We start from the raw sequence: 12,707 nt of genomic DNA, 5'->3' as shown, positions 1-12,707 counted from the left end.
GGTGAACCCCGGTATCAGCACATCCACCGGCAGCCAGACCATCCCCCAGGTGCCTGCAGGTAGAGGTCTGCACTCCCGCGGTAATCCCGCGGGTCCCGCGGGACCCGACAGAATATCTTGCGGCGCGGGACAGAATTTAATTGTTATTGGCGGGAGCAGGAGTTGAATTAGTCCAGGCGATGCGGGAGCGGGACCACATATACATGTAGAAAAATCCCGCAAATTAATAGTCTAGAAAATTATAATAATAACAACGCAATGATTTCCATGCATAAGGAACAGGACGAAAACAACTAATCATTCAGTAAGTAAGCAATAAACTAATTCAAAATATTGGCTAAGCAACTGATCACGTGAACATGAAGTGTGCGTCATTTTGTCATTTTGTTACAGAAATGGCAGAGACTGTAGACCAGGGGTCGGCAACCTTTGAGACATGGAGTGCCAACTTTAACATGTCCAGTCAATGCGTGCCACTATGGCGGCGAGTTTAAATTGTTGACCGAGGAGGGGGGAGAGGTGTAAATCGACACATAAAGTATTATATCGCGATTGATCGCCAAGTTTAAACGCCTCCGCCGTTCGCGCGAGGTGTGCGTGCGGAGTCGCACGCTACGGTCACTCGCGAAAGTATAATCCATTAATATAATAATTTATATTAAAATATATATTTTTGCTGATGCTGGTCCAGCGTGTCGCGTGCCAGTGACTATGCCTCGGTGTGCCAATGGTGGCACGCGTGCCGTAGGTTGCCGACCCCTGCTCTAGACGGTCAACCAGTTTCAGCTGCGGAAAATTCTATTAAAACAGGCGAATACACCACAATTAAGCCAACTACAGGAAAGTCTGATGTATGGAAGTCATATTCCATTGTAATTAATGGAGATGGAAATCGGCTTGTTGTGATACATGTCAGAAAGTGTTGGTGTACGTCACCTAACGGGATGTGTTTGGACTGTGATAAGAAATGGGACAGCGCGATCAATCGCTATATTGCTGTTTTAATAAATACATAAGAAAATTTCAAGTACTAAATCTAATTAATTCAATTCATATTAGGATTGCGGGCGGGGGCGACAGAAATGTGTATGTAGTGGGCGGGTGCGGGATTAAAACAAGCGATTTTTTGGCCGGTGCGGGCGGGAGCAGGATTAAAACAAGCAGGTGCGGGCGGGAGCGGGATTAAAACAAGCGATTTTTTGGCGGGAGCGGGCGGGAGCGGGTTTAAAACAAGCGGGAGCGGGCGGGAGCGGGCGGGAGCGGGCGGGAGCGGGCGGGAGCGGGATTTAAAAAGCAGTCCCGCGCAGACCTCTACCTGCAGGTGCCTGTATCCAATCGTCTTGGGTAGAGCCATGCAAGAAGATAGATAATACAGACTGAGTGGACATGAATTTAAACCACAGTTGATTTAAATGTACGTAGCTTACGTGCCAGTGATCAGCATGTGGCTCCGGCAGACTAATCTATAGCAGCATAACTAAAGGGAGGGGTTCAGAGGTGACCACAGGCATGAGGGCTCACTGAGACATTGCTTTCCAGTCAAGTCATAGTCACAAATAGAGTGATGCCAAGACACAGCTGGATGACAGCATCAACATCTCAGATCACCAGAAATCTCAACGTCTGGGGGCCCCCAAGCCCCTACACCTTACAAGGGGAATTTTAGCTGAAGGCTTGACTAAACAGGTGAGTCTTAAGTCTAGATTTAAAGATTGGAACTGTGTCAGAGTCTCGGATTGGAGCTGGAAGGCTATTCCATAATTGAGGGGCTTTAAAAGAGAAAGCTCTGCCTCCGGCTGTAGTTTTACTAATTTTTGGAACTACGAGAAATCCAGCATTTTGGGAGCCCAAAGGGCGAGATGGGTTGTAGTAATCAATGAGTTCACTCAGATATTGTGGGGCAAGACCATTTAACGCCTTATAGGTTAACAGGAGAACTTTAAATTCAATGCGATATTTAATCGGCAGCCAGTGTAGTGCGGCGAGAGTGGGACTAATATGATCGAATTTCCTAGCCTTGGTTAGGACTCTAGCTGCGGCATTTTGTACAAGTTGTAGCTTCTTTATGGACTGTTTAGAGCATCCAATTAGAAGACTATTACAGTAGTCCAATCTCGACGAGACAAAAGCATGAACTAGCTTCTCTGCATCAGCTAATGAAAGTAAGTGTCTCAGCTTGGCAATATTACGTAAATGGAAAAAGGCAGCCTTAGTGACATTGCATACATGTGTGTCAAATGAAAGATCAGAATCAATAGTGACACCTAAGCTTTTTGCAGTAGATTTTGGTGTTACTGAAAAACCATCTAGGGTAAGGGGAATATCAGCCCAATTGCTTCTAACAGCTTTAGGCCCAAGAATCAGTATCTCAGTCTTGTCAGAATTTAGTTTAAGAAAATTAGACGCCATCCAGTTTTTAATATCCTGGAGGCAGTTCTCAATCTTGAGAGTTGTGGTGGTATCATCTGGATTAGAAGATATATACAACTGAGTATCATCTGCGTAGCAATGGAAGCTAATACCATGCCTACGAATGATAGTGCCCAGTGGTAGCATATATAATGAGAATAATATGGGGCCCAGTACAGATCCTTGTGGGACACCATACTTTACTTTAGAATGCTCAGAGCATTCGTTATTTACTAGCACAAATTGGTAACGATCTGTCAGGTAGGACCTGAACCAGGAGAGTGCTTGACCTCTTATGCCAATGAGTGTCTCCAGTCTATTAAGTAGAATATTATGATCAATGGTGTCAAAAGCAGCACTGAGGTCTAGCAGTATGAGAAACGAAATGTGTCCTTTATCAGAGGATATTAATAGATCATTCAGTACTTTAGTTAGTGCTGTTTCAGTGCTGTGATGAGCTCTAAATCCAGACTGAAATAACTCTAAGACATGTTCTGTCTGTAAGAAGGAAGAGAGTTGTGAAGAAACTACTTTCTCTAAAATTTTGGATATGAATGACAGATTAGAAATTGGCCTATAGTTGGACAGTTCTTGGGGGTTAAGTCCAGGTTTTTTAATTAGCGGCTTGATGACTGCAAGTTTAAATGAACTGGGAACGTAGCCCAGGCTCAGAGAATAATTTATTATAGTAAGCAACGGTTCTACATTGCTGTGCAGTAATTCTTTAAGTAGTTGGGTTGGTACAGCATCTAGTATGCATGTGGAGGGTTTAGCAGATTTCACCAGTGAAATAAGCTCCTCACGACCAATTGGGGAGAAGGACTCTAACAGGGCATCAGAGCTGACCAGACAGCTGTCAAGGTGCATTGGCATGTTGACAGGCTCTGAGATAGCACTACTAATGTTTTCCCTAATTTTATCAATCTTATCATTAAAGAATTTCATAAAATTGTTACTGCTACACTCTAGTGGAATAAGAGAATTGTTTTGTTCATGACTCCTGACATATTACACCAGTATTGAATTCTCTACACTGGTTACCTATAAGTGTAACGGGGTGACAGACGTGGCAGACAGTGGTGCTGTGTGTTCTTTCATTTCCATCTCGGGTTACACAGCATTTAAACGACAATAAAGCAAAACGGAGCAAAACGCAAAGCGCTGAGCTCCTAAATAGAAGGGCTCAAAGCTCAAGAGTCACACACTTTGCGTTCTCGAAAGTAAAGCGGCGAGTGGACGTCGGGGTCTACAGGCAGGCTCACTCTGGACATGCACAAGGAACGCACGGCACTGAACTGCCTTGTGGGCATTTAAGTACTGAGAGTGATTAGTAACAAGTGTTGTAGGTGATTGATAGGCAGGGGATTGTAAGCGAGGCCATGCACAGGAGGTGGAGTGTTGTGGAGCTTGTATGTCCTCTTCATAGTGTGACAAATCTAAGGTCTTCAAAGCCCCCCCTCCCCCTAAAAAAAACAAAACATTTAAAGACATTTATTATTTATTTAATTGTATGTATCACTTATTTGAGTTCAGGATTCTAATGTATTTGAGCTGTACTGTATTGCATTTTAAGAACTTTGTGAGTCACTCTAGAAAAGTGCTATAGAATAGTTTTACTTGCATACTTCCTTCCTTACTGACCCTGGCCCACCAGTGACCCCTTCGTTATGCAGAACATCAGGGAGACAACATGCTTAGCATACTATAACATTTGAAATCACCATGGAAACCCTTTTGCAGTGCAGATAGACGTCACTAGCTTCTCTTACCTTTCAGTGCCTTAAACAAGACAAACATAAAACTGCTGAAATATGAATGGACTATAAAATTATGCCCACGTGTGAAATAAAACACAAGTTTTGTACTTAAAAGTGTTTTAATCTAAACCTAACCCCTAAACAAAGCAAAATGGCACTGTCTATTGGACAGTGAGCTTTCTGCTGGAGTTATACTGGCTGAGATTGCTTGAAGTCTGCTGATAGCCAGTACTGATAACATGTTATTGGCAGGTACTCCTGACCTGTTTACTAAATATCATGCATTGAGGTGGAAAAAAACAATCCTTGTTGTGAAACAATTTTATGACATGGACATTCTTTAATGAAAAATTATAATAAAAACATTCTCCTACAGGGACAGCATGAGGAAAATGGACACCTCCTGGAATGTGTGCACGAGACAGTTTGAAAACAAATGAAAAATAAACAGATTAATAATTAGGGACTTTGTGTAATCACAAATATTCTGACATGAAGTGTAGGAGGTTGTGTGGGACAGTGGAGAATTCTAATGAACAGCACTAATGGTTTTGTATTGTATACACTCGGCCAGACCCGCCATAATAGAAGCATATTAAAGCTCCTCTGATAGATGCTGCACAGCCAGCAGACTCACACTCAGCTGGAGCTGATCTAGGGTTAGGGGTTAGGTGTTAGGGGTTAGGGTTAGGACCCTACACTCAGCTGGAGTTGATATATGGTTAGGACCCTACACTCAGCTGGAGCTGATCTAGGGTTAGGGGTTAGGTGTTAGGGTTAGGACCCTACACTCAGCTGGAGCTGATCTAGGGTTAGGGGTTAGGTGTTAGGGGTTAGGGTTAGGACCCTACACTCAGCTGGAGCTGATATAGGAACAGGGGGAGCTCCACTAGATGACTCAGCACAGTGGAAATGAATGTGACAGTGGAACATCTCTGCTCCACATGCTGCAGTGTGACGTCTCTCCGGGTGTCTGAGGAAATGCTCCCAGAGTCTCAGTGCAGTTTTTGTTCTTCCAGAGGCATGGCTGACATGATTTTTGTAGTGCGGCAACTGCAAGAAAAATGTAGAGAACAAAGAAAGCCATTATATATGGCTTTCATAGATCTGACAAAGGCCTTTGACTCTGTTGATCGCCAGGCTCTGTGGAGCATATTATCAAGGTTTGGCTGCCATGCTAAATACACTAAGTCTGAGCCTTTCACTGTGGAGACGGGGTTAAGCAGGGATGCATAATTGCACCCAGTTTATTTGCCATATTCATTGCTGCTGTACTCTTCCTTATTGACAAAGAACAACTGCCACAATGGATTCCAATCCTGTACAGGACTGATGGCGGGCTTTTTAACCTCAACAGATTTAAGGACAAAAGCAAGGTTAGTCACACCTCCAACATTGAGTTACAGTATGCTGATGACAATGACATTGTCACACACTCTGCTGAGGACCTCCAGGGTATCTTGAATGCCTTTGCCAAGGCATACAGAGCCCTTGGATTGGTTTTAAATATCAAGAAGACCCAGGTTTTTCATCAGCCTTCACCCACTCAGTCATACACCCAGCTCTGGGTAATCTTGACCATTTTCCCTATCTTGGCAGTATCTTTCCTCCAATGCTGACATCGACTTTGAGGTTAACCATCGTCTCGTCAATGCAAGTGCAGCATACGCCAGACTCTGGAGAAGAGTTTTTGAAGATCGTGATTTAAAGACTCGAACCAAGCTCCTGGTCTACAAAGCCGTTATTCTCCCCATCCTGCTTTATGGAGCAGAGTCATGGACCACATACAGCAGACACCTGACGGTCCTGGAACAGTACCACCAAAGAGCCTTACGACAGATACTGAGGATTAGCTGGCAGGACAGGCGCACCAACATCAGTATTCTGGAGTAGGCCAACATGAGCGGCATCACCACCATAAGGCAGCACCAGCTCAGATGGACTGGCCACGTCATCCGTATGCCTAGTACATGTCTCCCCAAACAGATCTTCTACTCCCAGCTGAAGGAAGGCCAGTGAACCCCTGGCGGGCAAAAGAAGCGCTATAAAGACAACATCAAGTTCAACCTAAAGATGTTTCATATACCACTGGACAACTGGGAGCATATGGCAATGAATAGGAGCACGTGGAGAGAAACCGTTCTTGAAGGCGCAGCAGTTCATGAGAGGCAAAGCGGCAATTCCGTAAAGAACCTCTCAAAAAGGCTCCATCACCATCCTCTACCACCAACAACATCCTCTACCCCTGCCCACACTGCAAGGTCTGGAACACAACATTTGGTCAGTAATAGTACTCCCACTACTTAGACGAGCAGTATGACAATAATCTAAAAAGCAGCCTTCTGACCTGTAATTCATCGATTCAAATTTTCAATTTTTTTGTTTGTTTGGGTTTTTGTTGTAATGCTTGGCTTCTGATGAATTCTGATAAGACCTATCCATCAATTTTCACTATGGTGCAATGTGTTGTCCATGTTTGTAATGTACAGCCTACTTTTAGAAACTAGGTCTAGGGTTTAAACCCAATCTGCATTAAATTGGTGTCAATATATTAAAATGTATGAATGAATTGTAGCATTCCACAGTCACAGAACACACACAAGCTGCAGGTAGTTTTCCTGCTGGAGGTCATGAGACAGGATACATCAATAACACAAGTGAATATCCTATAGTCTCATTCTGCTGGTGCATTATCTCTCAGGTTAGTGCTAGGGGTTAAAGTAAGGGTTAGTGGTTAGAGATTAGGGTTACAGCAGAGCTTCTTACCCCGAGGCTAGGGTTAGGGGTTAAGGGTACAGCAGGGCTTCTTACCCTGGAGCTAAGGTTAGGGGGTTGGGAGTACACCAACACAAACCCCAACACTAACGCACAGCTCTAACCCTAACACTAACTAACCCTAACCCCAAAACCTATCCTTAACACTAACCCCCTCTGAGTTACCATTCTGTATACCCTTCAGAGACCTGAAAAGTTTGAGAGTGGAGGGGTGCTGTGATTCTGTGGCATGAGAGAGATCGTGCAAGCTTGTCTCCTGTAAATATAGCCTCTGATTAATAATGTAGACACCAGCAATACGTTACCACATTTGTCTGCTCAGAAGGTAATTGCAATAAAAACACCATTATAATTTTCTTCATAATTCAGTGTTGTGAAAGATGTTTTGTTATGAATCATTAATCAACAATTTCTCATGGGACTTCTTCAAAAAAGGCACATGTGTTTAAGACGAGTGTTGGGGAGTCTTAGCATTTCAGGTGTTTCTAATATACAAATATTAAATGCTCATGTATACGAGTCTGTCACATACAAATACTACATACTCAGTTGTCCATGTGTCATGTGTCACCCTATCCGTACTACAGGGGCGCAGATGGCACTGGGGAGGACATGTCCCCTCCAGATTTATATTGACCCCATCCGAAATCTAGCATCTACAAGCATAAACGTATATATTGTACAGCTTGGTCCCCCTCACTTCAGAATTTCCATCTGCGCCGATGCCGTACTATTACCTAGGATTAATTCTGTGGTCAGATGCAAAGCACTTTGTAAGTTGCTCTGGATAATAGCGTTTACTAAATGTCGTAAATGTTGAGTTCTTCACCTGTACCCTAACCCTTCACTGTAACGATCTGGAAGAGCGGGCTTGACGCAAGTGCGGGCAGTTCAAAGATTTATTAATACAACTGATAAACTTACACAGAGCACACAGACCTGACACCAAGAACAATCAAGCAACACCAAACATAGGAACCAAATAGCACGAACAGAAAGAACTGGGGAGACATGGCTAGAGAGAAAGAAAGACATGAACAACCAAGCAACTAGAGAAACCAAAATCTCACTAAGTACTTCTAAAAGAGAATGCTAATACACAGAACAGGGGGTACATACAGGGTAGTATCAGTGACAGCAAAGCAATATTGCAAACAATATACAAACTAGTGGTACTTACAATAACCGACAATACAAGAGACTAAACACAGGACTTAAATACACTGACTAAACAAGGAACCCAACAAGACACACCAGAAAGCAATAACGAGGGGCGGAGAACAAGGCAGGGGTGTGAAGACAGACACAACTAGGAATTTCAAAATAAAAGACACAAACACATGGAGAACAAAACAGAAGACATGACTGGCAGGAGAGAGGTGGGACCATGTGACACAAACACACTTTCAAAGACACACACTCACACATACAAGCATACACACTCAAAGACACACACTCACTCACTCTGACACACACATGAAAACACATGTGTGAGAGACAGTGAGACACAAACTCACTCACTCCCACACACATACAAGCATACAAACCCAGCTGTACTAATTTGGGAAGTCAGGATGAGTAGACATGCAAGCAGGGAAGATCCTTTAAGCACACTCCTGCTCCATTATCGTCAAACTCTTTTCGTTTCGTTACAGGAAATAAAAAATGCAGGAAATTACAGATGATGCATGATCTCTTCAGGGACAGTCCAAAGTGCATGAATCATCAGTGTTTATTTTGCATTCTTATTTAAACAAAGTGCCTTTCCTGTCACAAATGTTGTGCTCTAACGTATTTATGGTCTGACCTTCAAGCCATCTCCACACTTTCAGAAGAGCACAAGCCGGAACGTGTTTGCGGATGTAATGAGTGCGTTCTGCACACGGCCCTGCTGCTCTGACATTTCAGCTGCACTGCTGATGGCATTTGGCAGAGCGTGCGTTCCATGGTTGCTCCGGGAGACGGACAGGGACCAGCTCAGCATCAGCGTGCAGACAGACCGGCTTCCACTCACCTGCAGCATGTCAGACAAACACCATCTGTGTTTGGGGGAGATTATCAACCTGCAGCTCAGAAGCAGATGTTGGACAAGTGGTGGGTCATGGACTGGAGCGTTCAGGCTACACTGTCAAGCATCTGCTTCACTACAATGCAAAAAATCCTTAGTTTTCATCTAAAATATCAACCAACCCTAAACCTTGACGAAGGTTTAAAGGCTTAAATACCTCCCTAGCTAGCTACCACAAGAAACATATTACATTTCACCAGAATGATAACATATATAATATGAGGTTTTACACATATGTAGAATAATAATAGGAAGCCTCAGGAATGGCCATGAATATGAGGAAGAGCTGTTTACACAAACGCTAACGGGCAGATGATTCTATCCAGAGCAACACACGAAGATGGATTGTGTGCCTTTATCTGGATCTAAAAACACCCTCAACCTAATTCACTGTCTGTCAGTTTTTCCTTTTTCACTTTAATTGCAGTTTCTAGTGATGCTTTTTGGAGATATGGGTCTTCAGTATTTGAATGCAAGAAGAGGCTTTAGTTGTTTGGACACCCAGGTGAAATTCCTTCCACTCTGCATACAGAGTCATGCACGCTGTCCACAGTAACACCTGTCTGATGCTCTCATATACTAGCAAGTCAAGTCACACCTGTTGAGTATAAGAGAGCAGTGTTCTTCCACACTGTTACAGGACCAGTTGTCAGATGTAGACTCCTAATGTAATATGTTTCAGTATATGTATTCGTTTTTAGATGTTGTAGTCCTACTCAGCCCCGTCGACAGGGGGGGACAACCGGGTCTGTTGTCCCGGGCCCCAGGGCCAGGGGGGCCCATCAAAGAGCGCAGCAATTTATTTTTTATTTAAAGTCTATAATTTTTAAATAATCTTGAAATCTTTCATTAATATAAAATGCTGTACTCAAAATAAGCTTAATGGCTAAAATATATGTTTTTTACCTATCTGCATATTTTCCATTAAGTGCATACACCCCCGCCTCCCACTGAAAAATGGTTTGATCCAGCACGACTGTAGCCGGCTGGTACCCGCCCAACAGCGGGAAATACAGTGGTGGATAGTTAAAGTAAACAGAAATGAAAAGAAAGGAAAAACATTTACCTGACGAATTTTAATGTTGCATTGTGTTCCAGGTTTGAAAGAATTTAGGCTAAAGTACTTGAAAATGCTTGAAATTGTAACTACTTTGTTTCACAACAAATAGCTATCTGACTGAACAGTTCTCTTGTATTACATTAACAAATACGAGTAATTCCAGTACGAGATGTAAAGACTGGGCGTTTTGAAAATAAACAACCATTAAATAATGTGATAAAAAGCCAATCATTTCGAGTATATGTATAAATATTTAACTTAATTAAGTTTAATGTGCTGGGAAATATTGAAATGGACCTTGAAAGTGACGTACAAGTGCTTGAATTCCACCTTATAAAGGTGTATGAACCCTGCAAACATGACTTTGTTCATTGCGCCGAGGCGCGGTGCGCGCAAAGTTACAAAATTTGAGAGGTGCACGACCTCGCGAATCGAGGGGGGGGGGGGGGGGGGGGGGGGGGGGCACATGAAACTTTCTTGTCTCGGGCCCCAGCAAGACTGTCAACGGGCCTGGTCCTACTTATATATATGTGTGTTCAAAAGGGCAAATTCAAAGCATCTATTTCTGAGCCACAGACTGCAGGACATGCATCCAAGACAGCTTTATTTAGATTAAATATCATTCATTCAAGATGATTTGTTTAATTGTGTTAGAGTTTGATTATTCTAGCAGATTATGCATGAAGAGTTCTGAGGTTCAAAGTGAACATCTTGCACTTAAACTCTAGTAACTGGTTCAGTGTCATTTAGTTCCTGGCTAGTGCTGATTCTTTAATACATGTTTTATAATACATTTATTGATAAAGAGCAGAGTTGTCACGCTGGTTTGCAGAATGTCTGAAATCAACAACGTTAATTCTGTTCTCTCAACGCCTTTAGGGAATTCTGGGTCATCTAGACTTCCTGGCAACATTTTTAATAAAACTGAAAGCACTCAATTTCTCCTGACTTATGAATATGACCTTACTGGAGAAATGCAATTAATGCAGCCATGTTTTTGTTGTCGTAACCATGCCTCTTCAATGTTAAACAAGTTGGATGTGCAGGTGGTCTCTTTCTCTTGAGAGATGTTGTTTATCTGGTCTTTGTTAGTCAGGGGAATTCTAATGGCATTCAGAATTGTGTGTGAGACCCCCTCTCAGTGGAATACAGAGCAGCAGTGTTTGTTCAACATCCTTTAAAAGTGAAGGCATGTCACGTCCAGCCCCTCCCTCCTCCCTGGTCCCGCCTAGCTCCCCGCTCCCATTCGTTCCTCCCTCTGTCTGTCACGCCCCCTCGTTAGTGCCCACACACCTGAGTCTCGTTTCACCGTCTTGTCTCTGTGTATAAAGAACCCCGAGTGTTTCATTCCCTTGTCGGTCATTCCCTGTACGTAAGTTCCTCATTGTTCCTCAGTTGTACCTTGCTTTCTGTTCATGCCTTTGCCCTTGTACCCTCTCTGTTTTGTTTCTAGTCTCTGTGTGTTGGTTTGGTTCCCCCCCGTGTTTCGTGCTTGTGTTTACTTCGTGCTTGTCACTCGTCTTAGGTAATCTCTTGTAGTTTATAATTCCTTGTCTGTTTAGTTCATAGTCTACGCTATTGTTGTCCCAGCATCATCGCTCCCCTCATTGTATACCTCCCCTCATATATGTTTCGTGGTTCTAGGTCCATTGTGGTTTTTGCGTTTACGTTTCTCTGTAGTTTAGCTTACCCGTGTCGTTGGTGTTCCCTCCCTATCGATAGCCTAGCTCCCTCTGCCTTCTGTGGTTAGTCGTGTTTGTCTCTCTTTTCATTAAAACCCTTTAAATTCTGCAATTGCGTCATGCCTGCCCGTCACAAACGTTACAGAATGACCGACCAGTTTAACGTGACGCAGCAGAATGACAACACGGTGGTTCTGTCTACACAACCGTTCGACCGAGACGCTTTCAACGAGCAGTTGGATTCTATCCAAGCTATGCTTGGAAAGGACGCTGAGGGGAAACCGGTGGCGCTACCCTCTCTCTGTCTCGTCCCTGAGGTATACGACGGGGAGAAAGGATTAGTCAGGAGCTTTCTCCTCCAATGTGAGGGTTACTTGCGTTTCCTCACGGTACCCCCACCACCCGAGAGCATACAGGTCGTATTCATGCGGTCACTATTAAAGGGAAAAGCCCTAGAGTGGGCTAACATTGTCCTAGCGCACCGGGTTACGGATGCATGGACTGTGAAGGGATTTTGTCGGACGTTATGTGAAAGGTTTGGTGGAGGTGTGTATGAGTCTGCCCCTCAGTGTCGACGGGAGATACCTGCTGACCTGTTGGTCAGTAGGGGGATCGAGACCTCCACACCTCCCGACGACGCCTGCACAGCCGCCCGGCCTCACGACGACGCCTGCACAGCCGCCCGGCCTCACGACGACGCTGCCACGGCCTTCCCAGCCTACGATGACCGCATCCTGGAAGCCACTCCCCAACGGCCCCCCAAGAATTTTTTGGGGGGACGCAGTGGCCACTCACCCCAGGAGTGGCCAGCTCGGGCCCGTGATGACGTCAGCGTGGCGATCACGCCCCCCGATGACGTCAGCATGGCAATCACGCCCCCCGATGACGTCAGCGTGGACACGCCCCCCGATGACGTCGGCCCGGTGGACACGCCCCCCGATGACGTCGGCCCGGTG

General features: G+C 44.3%; 1 protein-coding gene across 1 annotated transcript in view; it reads right to left on the bottom strand.

The window, feature by feature from the left end:
- Positions 1-4,583: 4,583 nt before the first annotated feature.
- The window catches only part of LOC143512730 (uncharacterized), a 46,879-nt gene continuing 38,755 nt past the window's right edge, over positions 4,584-12,707 (bottom strand). The window contains exon 5 of the transcript XR_013130518.1: positions 4,584-5,219. The gene's annotated coding sequence lies outside the window, so the exon portion shown is untranslated. The remainder of the gene's footprint in view (positions 5,220-12,707) is intronic.

The sequence above is a fragment of the Brachyhypopomus gauderio genome, chromosome 4 (assembly GCF_052324685.1).
Source record: "Brachyhypopomus gauderio isolate BG-103 chromosome 4, BGAUD_0.2, whole genome shotgun sequence".
Classification (NCBI taxonomy): Eukaryota; Metazoa; Chordata; class Actinopteri; order Gymnotiformes; family Hypopomidae; genus Brachyhypopomus; species Brachyhypopomus gauderio.
This window is presented reverse-complemented; position numbering and strand designations above follow the sequence as displayed.